We start from the raw sequence: 15,980 nt of genomic DNA, 5'->3' as shown, positions 1-15,980 counted from the left end.
CTGGAGGTCTAATCTTATGCACACACATGAATAACTGTAAAGCACTGGAATGGAGTACAGGATGTGAATTTTTGCCAGTCTCTTTCCCAAACTCTTTTGATTTGCACACTTGACAAGCTTTTTCTCATCTGCATCGCTGTCAGGCATTTAAGTTCTGTGGTGAAATGTGCTCTGAGAGAGTCAGTTATCTTTTAAACACCTATATAAGAGACTCATGGATGTGGCACTAAAGGACATGGTTTAGTCATGGGGCTCGTTAGGTCAGGTCGAAGGTTGGCCTTGATGATCCTGAAGGCCTTATCCAACCTAAACGATACTATGGTTCGAGACAGACCACGTGTGAAAGGAAACTAGGCTCCAGATTAACACAGGTTCACAGTTTCAAAAATGCCATGTGGAAAACTAGGAATTTAACCTACATATATTAACAATTCTTGGTTTCTCCATTATTGATCCGCTTTGAAAGTTATGCATGCAAAAAAAATTGTCATTCTGAATAATGGCCCAAATTTAATCAAAACTTTTCCCACAATTTTGGAACTTCCTTGAAGTTGAGCCCAACCTCCAAACCAGGCCTGTGGGGATAACTTTTCCTGCCATGCTTCTGACTTAATGTAGCACTAGAGAAAGAACATGGCAGAAGAGATTTGAGGAATTAACAGCCTCTGAAATGTCATGTTTCCATTCGGTGAGAAAAAGCAACTAATGGCTGAAGAGGTCTTTAATTGCAATATCATGTAGTAGCCAAGATGATAATCTTTCACATTCACAGTTTAACACTGTAGTGCTAGTTTGAAACAGAAGTCCGCAGCAAAGTTCATTTAATATAAATGACTAAGTATCTTAAGGTCAGGAAGACAAACATGGAAAGAGATTTTTAAAAGTATCCAGCTTGAATTAAATCTTTCATAACAAACAAGTGAAGGTTTTTCTTCACCCGTTAGGCACAACGAAACTTCTACAATGCTCAGAAAAGGAGTTTAAATAGACTTAGTTTTTATGAAATGAAACTTAATATAAGGTATACGCTGGATTGTAAAACTATGCTTGTGCTTTACTGTGAAATTGTCTCAGTTATGAAACTAGATTTAATAAATAGCACAGGACAACAACAAGCTACCTGAGACTTTGATTCTACTCTCCTGCCAACACAAAGAATGTTGGCATCTAATTCCTTTTTAACTTTTTAACTGAATTCCTGTCAGCACGTGTGGGGCGTCAGCGCCCAGGCGCTGGCAGTGGAGCTGCAGGCGCTACCATGAGGAGAGGCCGGGCTTGGGCGGGCCCTGCGCTGCCCCTTCCAGAAGGTTCTGGAAGGTTCTGAGGGCCCCACCACAGGGCCCAGCTGAGACCATCTGCGACACTGGTGGTGCCACTGTGAAAATCTCCTCAGAGAGAGCACAGTGCTACATGACACTGAGGAGAGAGAAAAACAAGGTGTGAGGAGCAGCCCTGCCATACTGCTGAGAGAAAAAGCGGGGAGGACATGCTCCGGACACAGGAGCAGAGATTCCCCTGCAGCCCATGAAGAGCTTCCATGAGGAGAAACCCCAAAATTAAGAGTTCTGTGCCCTACTGCTGAACTGGCTGGGTGTTCTCAGGCTGTAGGCCGTAGGCCAAGCTCGCCCACCACACAGTAAATACACAACCTGTACTGAACCTGTCCTTTTGACGAGTAGGGGCAAATACATACATTTTTTTTTAAACCAGGATCCATTTGGTTGAGTTCTAGGCATTTATATAAGTGCTCTACTGGCGACTGTAATGTTATATAATTATCTAGGCCTGAACACTGAGAAGAAAACTACAAACTTCAGTATTTGTATGCTTTTATTGAATACGGAGGCCAACAACTTACTTATCCAAGATGTTTAACATATATATCACATCACATACAAAAAGCCATTGTCACCAATGTATATACTGCAGTTACATGTATGCAATATAGATATTACAAAAATTTGAGCAGAAAATATGACAAAATTTTAACATTTTTTTTTTGGCAGCTGACTATAGGAACAATATTGCAAAAGAAAATTGATCATTTCCAGCACAGCGATCACACTAATATAGTACATATCAGGTAAGATAGGCTCGCTTCTCTTGTGCTTGGCCTAAATACAAGAATAAATAAACCTTTCAGCTAGATGTACACAAATAAAAATACTTCACATGCCCTTCTCCCATTTGGTGCTTCTCAGGTTTGCAAAGCTGTACAGCTGTCCCTGAATTCAGGTGGACACCATTCTGACAAGTTGCTCACGCATTAAGATTTTTGTAAACGCACACACAACTACTGCTTCTGGAGTTCATCAAGGTTGCAGAAGTTTTCCAGTGGGAAATGTTTTTGTGGATGGGGCCAAGAAAATCATCACATTTGTTTTGTAAGCTCTGAAATCTTCATATTTTTTTCTGATCAAATATATCTTCAGTTCTCATCTTAGTGTCATCATCTTCTCATACTTCTAGTACTGAAAAACCATTCTGAGTGATGAAGAGTACTGCAACCAAGGTATCACTTCTACAGATAAGTTGCTTCTGCAAAATAAGAATAATCATCATCATTATCATCATCATCATTTGCCTGTTTTTGCCCCCAGGTGTTTTTTTGTTTTTTTGTTTTTTTTTGGGGGGGGGAACGTGCAGCAGTTGTTATGATTCTTTTGTTGAGCTTGCATCATGTCTTTCTTAGAACTTGTACTTTAGCTCTAACAAGTGTGAATTAAAGACAAAGACACTGCCTCAGCAGTCAACTGTAGAGTCATGACAGTGAATATAGAATAATTGCCTTTTTTTTTCTTTTACTTGTAAATGGCAATTTTAAAATGTGGTTAGTCAATAATCATCATGTTGTATATGTAGTTACATTAAGGGTAATGATCTAGAAAAGCACTGTCATAACTGGGTTTTCCCAACAAGAAGCTTTTGCTGCAAAATAGGCAATTAATCTTCAAATAGACCATGTAAAAAACAGGTGTTCAGTGACATACAGATTGGTGGCATAAGTATTACAAAGTCTTGTTTCATAGCATGTTGGTACCAGTAAGGAGAAAAGATAATGCATTTGCAGTTTTCTATTCAAAGGAGATTGACATCTTTATAAATAATTTTTTCTTCTCAGGACAATTCTTCATGTATCATGAAGATTCTAACATTCAAATCTATTAATCTGAATGGAGAATGCAGCTTAAAATAGTTACAAACCATCTGCCTCTGTAAGCACACTCATACACAAGTTCAAAATCTGTATTCCTACATTCTGTGCCTGGAATAAAATAAAATAGTAAAATAAAGTAAAAAATAATTAAAATAAAATAAAATAAATAAAATAAATAAAATAAAATAAAATAAATAAAATAAATAAAATAAAATAAAATAAATAAAATAAATAAAATAAAAATAAAGGAACAATGTCTGCACATATGAAATGTGTAAAATGATTTGAAGAAGTTGCTGCTAATATACATTCTGCTGTTTAAAAGCATTTATTATCCCTGGGTAGTACTGTTTTCCACTTAATACTCTATTTTCACTTACTTGGATTAAAAGCAAACAGTATCCAAATATGAAAAAAAAAATAAAATATGTTTCAGCCTGAAGAATCATTGATAAATACATAGCTACTGCTCTGAGAGATAGTTGGTATGTAAATCAAAATAATTTCACTAGAAAGAAGCTTTGAGGTCGTCTTAGTCTAATGGTTTAACAACTTAACATGTTATCTTACAAGAAATATGAAAAATGCTACAAGCAATTTCTACATCATTTTCCCTTATCTCACAGTTCTTAGTCCACTTTGGCTATTTCACGGCTGCAGAGACAAGGCCTATTACAGACTATAGGAAACATAATCCAGTTGCCTGAGAATGGAGTATGATCATCAAGCCCTGAATGTGAACCCAAACACAAACTGTTTCTTAGATGTGTATAATGAAGGAAGTCTCTGTGTGTTTAGGCACTTGAAGGAATCTTCCTATGTTCAGAGAGAGGCTGGAACTGATGATTGATTGTATTCCATTACCAAGCCAGCTTCTCAGCTGGTAAAAAAAACTGGCATTACGCCATCCAAGTTGGTAAAGCTGCACCAGTACAGAGCAACAAGGAGGAGGCTTGCTACCTTCTAGAAAGATGATCATTTTACTGTTCCTTTACTTTTAGCTCCAGTTATGCTGATTTGCTGCTTTGGTTTCACTTTGGGACAAGGGGCCAAAGCTGCCTTTTTTAGAATAATAAATTTACCCACTTAAATTATTTAATGCTGTATGTTCTTTTTCATAGCATAAGTGCATTTTCCTCTGTCAGAAAGGGTCAGCAGAGGTCAACACAGCAGGTGCAGGGTCTGATGGCCTTTTGCAAATTTCAGAATGTTATTAAAATTTATTTTTTAAAGGTTAAGATTTTTCTTCTGCTTTCACTGTCTAAACAATGAAATAAGCTGAAATGCCACTCTCTAGGAGAAATGTTGCCAAGTTCAGGGTATTAGAGAACAAACTGTCCAAGCTTTGACATCTGATCAACATCACTAACATACTTAAATGTAAAGAAACAACTGACTTTAAGAATTCAATATTCTTCTCAGTGTATGCGCGGATTACATTGTGTCAAATAAGGAATATCAATCTTAGCAGTTATCCTTGTGATAAAAAGGACTAGCTCTAGTTCTTCAACTGTTTGACACTGGCTAGAGGCTTTTAAAAATGTATATTCATCGGCTGTCCTACTTTCTAAAATCACGCTGTGAACTGGCCACTCTTTAACAAAAGAACAGCTTAATAGAAAATAAATTTATGCTGATGCTTTAAATGATGGATGTTGCAAGATTTGCACAGTACAGTAACTGTGTTCACACAACTCTCTATCAGTTCAACACTTCAGTCTGAGTGATTTCCAGTGTAGCCTGCTCCAGACCAAGGAGTTTAAGACCAGAAGCGAACGTCTTTAGCTGATTAATGTCATTTTCCAAAGTATGTGTCACCTGTACAAGATATCCACATGCTCCTCTTGAAGGCAAACTTATTCCGCAACACATTTGTAGAGGAGTTAGGCCAATAAAACCTTTTTTCAGTGCATGCTGTTAGACATTAATGTCTGCCATTTAGAAACTGCTCATCTGACTGAATTTCAATGTCAAAAGTCAAAATTAGGTTTGTGGCCCAAATCAAGCTTCAAAACACCTTCAAGGGCTATATGTAATTGGCAAACTTCCCTAGCCAAAAGTTATATTTTTCATTCTAATGAGATATCAACAAGCTTTACTTCAAAGAATGTTTACTGTATCTTTTCACAATCACTTTATAGATCTTAGAAAGTAATAAAAATTGTGCCCTTAATACTTGTGGGTTAACATTAAAAGGCTGTAGCACAGAAATTTGTATAACAAACAAATGCAAAATCATCCATCTACATCCAATTCCCAACAATCTGTGATGAAAAGTAGTTTTTGTCTCAAGTGTGTAGTATTACAGAATAGAGTAACAATTCTTCTCAATACCCCAAAAAAGCATTGTTCCAACAAGCAGTGACAAGAACTGTTCATTTAGAAATGAAAATGAATTTAGGCCCAAGAGAAGTTCTATGTCACTGCCAACACTACTTCCTTCTTCATTTCTTTCTAAACTCTGTAAATATTCAGACTAACATCAGGATGTGGCCCAGAGTGTCTACTTGAAGTGGAACAGTTGTCCCTGAACTCCCTAGGTTATAAGGGACCCTGGGGATCATCTCCTGCCTGAGGTGGTTCCACTTAGTTCAGGCTCCTCAGGGCCATGTCCAGTCAAGCTATGACTTCAGCCAAGCATGGAGATTTCACAGCTTGTGTCAGCCCCATTCCAATATTTGACCACCGTTACAGTAAAAAAGTATTTTCTTATATCTGCTTGCAATTTGCATTTCTTTTTAACATGCCTATTACCTCTTGTGTTATCCCTGTATGCCCTTCAAGAAAACTCTGGCTCCATCTACTGTGCACCCCAGTTGCGTAGGTGATTGCCCGAAACATCATGATCCAAAGAAGGCTTTCACCAAGAACCTTTTGGGATTTCAGTTTTAATATAGACACAATCTTTATAACAATATCATGGAAAAATCATTTCTGAATTTAGTGGATGACTGTAAAGTTTGAAAAGAACTGTAAATAAAAAAGACTAGCACTGGTCTCCCTTCCCATTTCATTTTGGATTTAGAGTGGGTGTCCTTCAGCCACCTGCTTATCATTCTCCTAAGGTCCAATTTGCTACTTGTTTCAAAAATGCACAGAATTCTGTCTTGAGTGCCAGCCCCATGCCTATTTCTGGAAAATGAAAATGCGATCTCTCAGGCTGCCTCTGCAAGTGTCTTTCCCACTCACCAGAACTTAAAGAATTTATAAACAGCTATCTTTCTCTTTGCTCAAAAGACAGAATTAAGCATAAGAAACAAGAATTGACCTGGCTCTTAAAATATGAGCAAAAGACAGACGTACTTGACTTTTTTAGGGCTAGAAAAATGTCTTATCCTTTAAGGTTACCCAGATATTTACCTAGTCAGTCAAAGGGCAGGCAATGGTGGATTTGCTCGAGTACAAATAAAATCACTCCATTAGTTCTAATGTCTTATGTAACCACTTGATCCACTTCAGTGGTTGTAATGGTCTGATGGGACAAGGCTCTGAAGTAGCTTAGTGATCCCATTATTTTGTCAAGACACACTGCAGCTGGCTGCCTGTATCACTTCAATCAAACATGGTCTGTAGTAACTAGTACAAGAGTCAGAAGACCCTTAAATAAATGCCTTATTTCCTGAAGCTGAGTATCTTTGTCTGGAGAAAAATCTTTCCCCTCTGCTTTTAATACTGAATATGATGATACCTGTGTCTACAGCCACATGATTGTGTGCTGATTCCAAGGAACACCATGCTCAAACCTTGTGAGTACAGCAACCTGTTATCTTTTATGTAATCAAAACAATTCCTAATTGAAGACAACACAGGTTAAAAAGAGAACTACAGGGAAGTGACAGTAGAAATGACCAGGCTGGCTCTTCCCTTTTTTTTTTTTTTTTTCAGAAAGCAGCAATTTTTTCTGAGAGATTTGCTATTCCTGTAGTTACATATGAAAGGCTAGATTTTTAAAAGTATTAGGCATTTAAACATACATATAAATGCTACAGGAGCACATCTGAAAATCACAGTGAATGCCTTTTTGCACGTTCAGATGCTTAAGTTCTTTTAATATAATAGCCTCTATCATCATGTCTCAGTAGATGATTTTCAGATAATGTTGATCTATTACACTTCCTATTGATCACAGTGAAGTTTTTTAAATAATGTTGATAGTAAAAGTAGGTGCTTCTCTTTACTGGTCTATATTAATCCCTTTTTTCATATCTGCAGACTTGAGTGGAATGACACTTTTTGACCTTGTACTGAAAATGTGTCATACAGGTCCCAGAGTTTTACTACATTCAAGTTCCAGTCTTATAGCACAAACTCATCTACGGGCATCTCTTCTATGTATCTATAGAAAACAGACTGAAACGAGGCATAGTGACTTGCAAAAATATTTTTGCTTTACTTTCTGTTTTCTGTAATGTTTTTCTACTAAAATTGGATGTAGAATTCCTGACAGGATTCTCAGTACCAGGATTGCCTGGTGCTAGGATATATAGAAGAAGATTATTTTTTTTTTTCTAATGACAGTAGACATAAACATACCAGGTTCTTGACAACATGAGATTTTCATGAAGTGCTCACCCTCTGGATACCCTGCTTCTTCAAGACCCAGGCACTCAACCAGCAAATTCCAGTCTACCATATCCAATAGTTTTGAACTGAAAGCTAACAATTTCCAACTCAACATTTGCTGTTATGGAAGTCAGTTACGCTGTTCAATAGAACTGCTGTGTGACAGCTGTACATGCCTGTTCTCTTCTGAGGACAGAGTTATGAGTTTAGAAGTCATAAGTAGGTGCTCAGCTAGCAAGGAGATTCAATTACACAGCTATTCTGGTACACTGGCTATTCCACTACCATAATATCTGTCAGATTGCACTAAAATGTGTGATGATTAAACAAGAATTACATTTAAATTATCTTAAAATAACCAGATAAAAGGACTAAAAGATTTCTGTTATTCTCATGTCCTGTTTTTCTTAAAGAAAAAGAAATTTACTGTTGTCAGCAATACTTTCCAAGGGGGAGGGAGAGATTCTACACATACACCAAAAAAAAAAAAAAAAAAAGCAAGCCTCCCCCAAACCATTTCTTTTAATGCTGTCTGTCTCAGTGTTTTAAACTAATATTTGTTTTTTGCTAGCATATGTTATTTCATATGTACATACAATATATGTATGCATGTGTACATACAAGGCTTCTGTTAGTTTTGTATAGTCATTTTAAGAAATGAACTCCTCATTTGATAATGAGAGCACTGTCTCAAAAGAGACACTCTTTCCAGAAAGCACTGCCCAGATCTTGCTCAGTGCTGCATGAAGCAAAACTGATACCGTGAGAAGAAAGAGAACAATTTCAGTTGTTCTAATCTTGCAGACTCCCATGCCTTTTGATCTTCTCTTTGTTCCGTCTTTGTGTAGCATAACTTACACCGGCTGCAATTTATTTAGTTCACAGTTTGCTTATCTCTGCTGAGCTATAACACAGAGTACAGTGATGTTCCCCTGCAACTATTGGTCTATGATTTGTCTTCTTTCTAAAGATGGCATCTGTGTTTGTTTCTATTGTACAGTCTGAATGTCAAATCACCTGTTTCTTGTCTTTTTTAAGTCAACATCTGAACCTCTAATTGCAAAGTTTGTTCAGTGACTAGAACACAATTTTTGGCTAACCTCTGATTTATTTCCCTTCAGATTTCGGCTAGAGGCTGTGAGAGACAGTTCTGCAGCATACGCTGTGGCTTTTAATGGGTATTGTTATAGCATACATACCAATTAATTAAGAAGTAAGCAATTCTCATGGAAACAGTTCAATACCAGAAGTCCCCATGGCATTTATTTTCTTATAAAAGCAGATGTGTTTTTGCATTAAGCAATTTTCTCATGTATATAATTTAGTTTTCTATTAAACAACTGTATACCTAAACAATGGAAAGAATAGCACAGTTCACAGTCCGTGGTTCTTATCCAGCTACTGGAGAAGCAGACTGTTGGTTTTGAAGACATTTGTTCATAACAGTATATTTGACTCCTGCCTGTGCCACACCAGAATGACAAAAAGTATTGTGATGACTTCATTATAAACCAGGTATTTTCCTCAGCTCTGAGAAATAAGAAATAAGATGGAGTAACTAATACCATCATCAGTCTGTACTCTCAGAAAAGGAGCAGAAACAGTTACTACTTAGTAATTATTTTTTTTTTAATCCATAAAAATCACAATCCACGGTTTACTCTTTCAAACCAGGTGTTGGCTAACTTAAGCTAGCAAGAAGGCAGCCAGAAGTGGCTAGCTGACAGCTCTGTGGCTGGCCAAAACACTTTCTTGATACAGTACTGATAAAGCACTTGATACAGCCCCTGATACTGGCACCACTCTTGGCTTAATCTGTAGGACGTCATGAAAAAGATTTCAAAGGTATTACCTCAGAACTGACTATAGAGGACACACTAAAATTTTCCAGGTAAGACAACTTTGCTCTAGCCTGCACTACAGACAGTAGAGATCAGAGCATTCAACTACCCCAGCCTATCTCAAATCACCAGTTTCTGTGGCAAGCAGATCTCATCAAAGCACAATGCTGAGTTCAAAATTGTATCATTTCAAATACATCTATTGCTATTTTATGTATTTAGAATAGAATATACTTGTCACTGAGATTCATAATAACTAAGTCAAATCCAAACATTTACTTGAACGTTACCTGATAGCTATAAATATAACATGCAAATAAAAAGATTGTTGGATGTATTCAAACGTCCTTGCAGCTTTTATCTCCTTAAAATGGGCTCTCAGAAAGGTACCCCCATATACATTGTTTGTATGGTAAGTTTTTGAAGGGCAATATAAAGGAGTTTCACAAAAATCAATACATCCAAGCTGATGGTATAAACCTTAAGACAAGCAGATACATTTCTCTTCATTTATGCATGTACATGTTTAGAATTTTTGCCTTGCATTTTCTTGTTGAAATTCCTGTTGCACTTTTGAGCTGAGAACACCTTTGCTATCTGACTAGATGCATTTTTGATCTTGTCGCTGATTTGATGCTGGGAAAAGGTAGAATTATGCAGGGGACATATGGAGGTCAAGCAAAAAGAGAATCAGAACAACAGTGTTAGCCTCTAACAATTTGGAGAATTCATCTGGATTCTGTTGAGTACCACAAACATTTGGAAATTCAGCAGTAGTGATGGGGAAGGACACCAGTGAAATCAAAATATGTTCCTGCTAGTTCATAAAGTCTTCTAGTCATGTAACGAGGGTGAAAAGACTAATCCATTATGTTAGTCATTCATTTAGAGGTAGGTAATAGAAAAAGATCCTCAGGGACTAGCAGACATTTTCTAATAGTGACTTGCTGCTCTTTGGTAAGTTCTGTCTCATAGGATGCACAGTTCTAAACTCTCAATATATTTTCATAAGTGCCAAGAAGTGCAATAACAAAAAAGTCCTATATAATTCCAGTCCCCAAAGCTTAAAAAGAGAAATTCAAATCCATGCAGTCATGAAAGAATAAAATATGCAAAAGGGAAGTGTTTCTAACCAAGATATAAAAGGTTAAATACAGGTTTTATTTAAAGATGCATTATTTTTCAGAGGTCAGGCCATAAAGAATGAAGTTTTTATTATGCCAGAAGGCCAAACATTAAGACCATATGATCTTCTTCAGGTTTGGCATTCTGCTTCTTTGTGGAGAAGACAAAATGAGAACTAATAAATTAATACTTTGCAATTATATAGTACTATTCACCCAAGAATGTAAAATATTCAGTTGTTTTTCATTTGTAGTGATTTACAGTTCTTTGGGAATTTTTAAATTGAAGATCACTTTGAATGTCATGTGGACAAATATGAAAAGCAAAATTAGACATGATCACAGACAAATACAATAGAAAGACAAAGACTTCAGATGAGTATTACTTCAAATTCTGATCATAACATGAAATCCTGAATTTTAGGAACCTAAAGAAATGTTAGTCTGTTCATGTACTTTGTGGAATTTACTCTGCCTAGCTTCTTAAATCAGTGTTCTCTTTTCAACTTTTTTTTTTTTTTGGCAATTTCAGAAAAAAAATGCAAGCAAGATCTAACCATAATGCAAAAAGTAATTAACACAAAATAATTTTAATAACAGCAAAAATACTTTTTGTATTTTTTTGTTATACCACTGAAGTTCATAAAGATAATTTGATTCAAGGGCCAAGTTGATTCAGTTGAAGATCTAGGTTCATATTAACTTATTCTTATATTATTAGTTTTTATCAGAGCCAGTGTACCCTCAGGGCAATTTGTGTAACTTGCTAGATTTTCTGTAGACCGTATTAACTGCCAGGGCTAAGTCATTTTTACAAAGTATCTGTAAATATTCCAAATTGTTTTCATTCATTAAGTCCATGTGACTGGTTATTTTGTACAAGTATTAAGTTATTAGAACTGACAATCATATTGTCATTGCTAATTATTCTTGTCTTATCTACAGCTGTTTGTAAACTCTGTACTTTCCAAAATATTGCTATTGAAATTCAGTGATATGGACATTAGTAAAAGAAAACAAACCTCAGAAACTTTTCAACTTATCTATTTTTTTATCAACTTAATTAGGGCAAATCTAGAATTAAAAATTTCAGCCAGCATATCCAGAAATAAAATCTATGGAAAAAAAAAATCTAAGTCAAATGAATCTTTACGGGAGTATTTTGTTTTTCTATTCTTAATGATCTTGTAAAATCAGCATAAGCATACATAATTCAGATAAATATATCCAGTAAGAGCAGCTTTTCTCCTTTTATGCTTTACAAAAATATGTAAAGCATAAAAAGTACTATTCAACTTGAGCCATCTATTGGTATATTTATAATGAATAACAACCGTTCTCTAGAACTACAGTAGATACTTACTTCATATTCATATTAGGATTGCACCTTTCTGCTATTCCCAGCCCAGCAGTACCTCAGATTGCATCCAGGCTGATAGAGCAACATTCCCTTTACAGAAATGAATTCTGGCAACAACCGAAAAAAAAAGAGGTTTGTTTGTTTTTATCCCTTGTGGTACAAAGGTACTTCTTGGCCGGCATAAGCAAGTATCCTACTGTGCTTTCATGTCAATGTTTTATGCACGTCCAAAAAGTGCTGATAAAGCATTTCTATGAATTCAGAGGGAAAAAAGCACTCGAAAATGTATTTTTATAGGCCTTTAAAAATTTATCACCGTAAAATAGTGTGTGGGTTTCAACTACAATATATAAGGGCAATGTAGGCTAAGTTTACCTTCCTTGTGTCTAATTACTCTTGAAATGCTTGAAGGACTTTAATACAAATGAAATAGATAGATAGACTCTAGTTTTAAGCCCAGATAAAGAGCAGGCAAGTATCAAAGAACTGTTTATATTTCATAGCTTTTCCAGTTTGCTTGCAGCCTTCCCATCAATTTCCCCATGGCCTTTTCCTGTGTAAAGACTGCCCAACAAGCCAACCTGTATCATAGCTTTGTGAAATACAAGCTTTTGGACCCAACAGCATTGTCCTATTCATAAATGACTCAGCATTCACCACTTGCCTGTTTAACAAATTAAACCTCATAAAAAGCAATGCTATAAATATATTTTCAGCATGCTTTTTCTGCATTGTAACTTAGATGTTTTAACAAAGTCATATCCTTCCAAAGGATACAGAATTGCCAAATTCATATTCACAACCATTTATTCATTCATACTTTATGCCTACAGGCTCAGTTGCTCTCTTATTTATTAATTTTTTGTTGTTTTGATTGGAACAAGAGGCATGATAAAGGAAGATAACATTGCAAACGTACATATTCTTGAATAGCCATTTGATTCAGTGCTGGATCTGTTAGAGACCTTCAGCCCTAAGTGAGATTGCAGACTGAGCTCTGAAAGCAAAACAGTTGTGTTCAGCAATGTCATAAACAGCATCCATGCTAATTAAAGGTGTGAGTTATAAACTCAATCACTGCTATTGGTCTGAACAGTTTTCTGTCCACTTAGTTTGCACAGCAAAAGTGAAGTAGGACTAAATTTAGCTAGGATGCATGCTAATTTCAGAGCCAAGTTATCTCAGACACTGTCTGTCACCAGTGGAGACAACTGGCTTCCCAAGAGGAAAAGCCCATCTGAATCTGGAAGTGATTCTCACTTTTCACTTATGACAGAGAAAAGTTAATGACTTTTCTCTTTTCAAACATGGAGAGTAGTTTCCTAAACTACAGGCCTTCTAAGCTTTAGTTACTAAAGAGGCTGGGGTTCAGAATTCCACTTCTATATCTTGAGTTGAATTTTAATAAAAAATAGAGGCTGTCTCCGTGACATGAATGCATGTACCAATTTCTTTGTTATTGTAACATTTGCACCCATGTTTTGTCTCCCAGACATTTTCTGCAGCCTGTTCTAGAAAAAAGGCAGAAAGATGTTCTGCGCTCTCCTTATTCTAATGAAACTGAGCGTAGTACATCTATCTGCCTTTGTGCACTGCAGATACAAGATACTTTCTTTCCCACATGTCCATTCGTCTGGCTGTACCTGCTGTAAGTATAGTATTGCATTTACACCATTTATAAGGAAGAATACTGAGAGCATAAAGGTCACTATGCCATCATGGAAAAAATGTGTGTGAAGTGGGAAAAAATGAAAAAGCATTTTTTCAAACAAAAGCTTGAGGTTATTCTTGGAGTTTACTGTAGAGTAGACTGTTCTCTGGAGAAACATTACAGCAAATAAATATTTTATGAAAGATGCTAAAAAGAAAATGCATCATATGATGTACCAATGAATGAAATAATGCTATTACGGTGCCTGCCCTGCCTGAGCATACCTCGACTGTTTGTTTGCTGGTTCTATGTTGCTTCTGCCTTTGCAGCAGCACTTTTTGAAGGCAAAGATTCTGAGATACTTCCCAAAATAAAGAATTAAGATATCAAACTATGCATTAACTAGTCAATGTCTTTATCCATATAGAATAAAGACAGAGAAAAAATATGCATATATTCATATGCATAATCAGCATATGATTTATTACATCTTATTGGAATTAATCTTTTCATCACTCTATTGTAATTCAGCTTACTTAAGTTGTTCAGACAAAGAACTTCCATTAATGTTTCAAACCTCATGAAAAACCAAAAGTGCATGATCTGTCTGAAGCATATACAAAGTACAAAAAGACTATGCCTAGTAAAAATTGATATATCAATTCAGAAGGATATTCATTCACCTCCCAAGTTCATAATGCAAGACCTCAAGAATTGAACTATGTGGATAAATTCCACTTACTTGGTAACATTTTAAATATTTTATTGGGAAAGTCCATCTTTCAGTGCTTGGCTTCAGAAAGCACTGGAAGTTTTCTGTTTATTTATTACATTTTATATCTATAAAATCTATTTAAAACTGAAATAAAATTAACCCATCAAATATATTCTATTCTATAGTGTGTTTGGATTGCCTATATAATTTACCATGTGACACCTCTATTTACAATTTTACTTTTCTTTATCCATTCTGAGAACTAGCGCTCACTGTATATCTATTAAAGTTGGTGTAATGTCATTAATTAAATCTCAGTGTAAGGCAACTATTGGCCCATTGCATACAACTGTACAAAACAACACCAGTGCTATTGACTTCTTCAAAAACATTTTAAGGATTCACTTTTAATTAGAAACAAGTGTCATTTTCAAAGGACGGTGCAATTACAAACCTTTTATTAAAATAGAAAATTTGGAGGACTAAAAGAGGTGTATATCCTATATTATCATAGATTTATAAAAGTAAGAAAATGAACTAGAACCTTCATTGTATCATCCACAAGAAATATTACTGCTGTATTTCATGAGGAATAAAACTTAATGGATCACATGACAATGAAGTGATAGAGTTTTTTCATAAATGATAACAACACTTAAGAACTTTCTTCTAGTTATCAGATGTGTGTGAGAAAAATATCAAAGATGCAGCCATTGCTAAGAAAGAATTTTAAAGAATGCAGTCTGTGGGGGAGAAATGAGATTACTAAATATTAAATAGGATTTGGAGGAAATATTTGGGATTACATCATTAGAAAAATAAGCTTAAAAGAAAGCTAAAAAGGACAATCATGATTAAGTAGAAAATAATTGGTTGTATGAAGACTAATAAGGAAAGATTTAGCCTGACTAGGGATAGAAGTGTTTAAGATTTTTCCATAGGTCACTAATTTTTATTCTTATTCTAGATGTGTTTTTCTTTTTAAAACTAGTAATAATACCTTGTGGTACTCTTGTAACCCTCTGTTGTAATCGCTTTACAACAGAGATCACTGACTTTTTGTTCTTTTGACAAATGATGTTGCAGAGGCAAATGGGGAAGATTATCTGCTATCATAAAAATATTGTATTGATTCTCTCCAAAATCTGATCCAACTCAGTATCTTGTGTCAGCCAGAAAATAATAGTCAATATAAGGAGTATAAGTGCATGTTTCCCTTGTTTTCAATAATTTGAATGAAACCTGAAAGCTGGTAGATAAATATAAATTCAGGATTAAGTTTTCTGAATTCAGGTCCAGCCTATTAAGGCAAAATACAGTTTATAAAGGAAGAAACTAAAGGAGATTTGCTCCAAGTCATGTAAGGAAACAGTTTTTTAAGGGAAGCATATATGGATTCTTTCTTGAATTAGGATACCCAGCCTGTAAGCTGTTAGATACAGCTTACAGAAGCATGGGTATATTTCTGTTTTGACAACATATTGATTTAAAAGAAATATGTAGAAAATCTCTTACATTTACATTTTATTTCAATAGCCCTCTCACAGATTTGGATTTTAGCATTGCCTT

The 15,980-nt window shown here is 35.5% G+C and overlaps 1 protein-coding gene across 13 annotated transcripts in view; it reads right to left on the bottom strand.

Moving 5' to 3' along the window:
* Nucleotides 1–677: 677 nt before the first annotated feature.
* The window catches only part of LOC308177538 (uncharacterized protein), a gene marked incomplete at its 5' end in the record, with an annotated part of 322,880 nt that continues 307,577 nt past the window's right edge, over nucleotides 678–15,980 (bottom strand). For all 13 annotated transcript variants that reach the window (XR_013939209.1, XR_013939210.1, XR_013939211.1 and 10 more), the window contains one exon: nucleotides 678–2,538. The remainder of the gene's footprint in view (nucleotides 2,539–15,980) is intronic.

The sequence above is a fragment of the Anser brachyrhynchus genome (genome assembly GCF_964034855.1).
Source record: "Anser brachyrhynchus genome assembly, chromosome: 14".
Taxonomy (NCBI): domain Eukaryota; kingdom Metazoa; phylum Chordata; class Aves; order Anseriformes; family Anatidae; genus Anser; species Anser brachyrhynchus.
The sequence above is the reverse complement of the archived record's forward strand: the minus strand, read 5'-3'. Positions and strand labels throughout refer to the sequence as shown.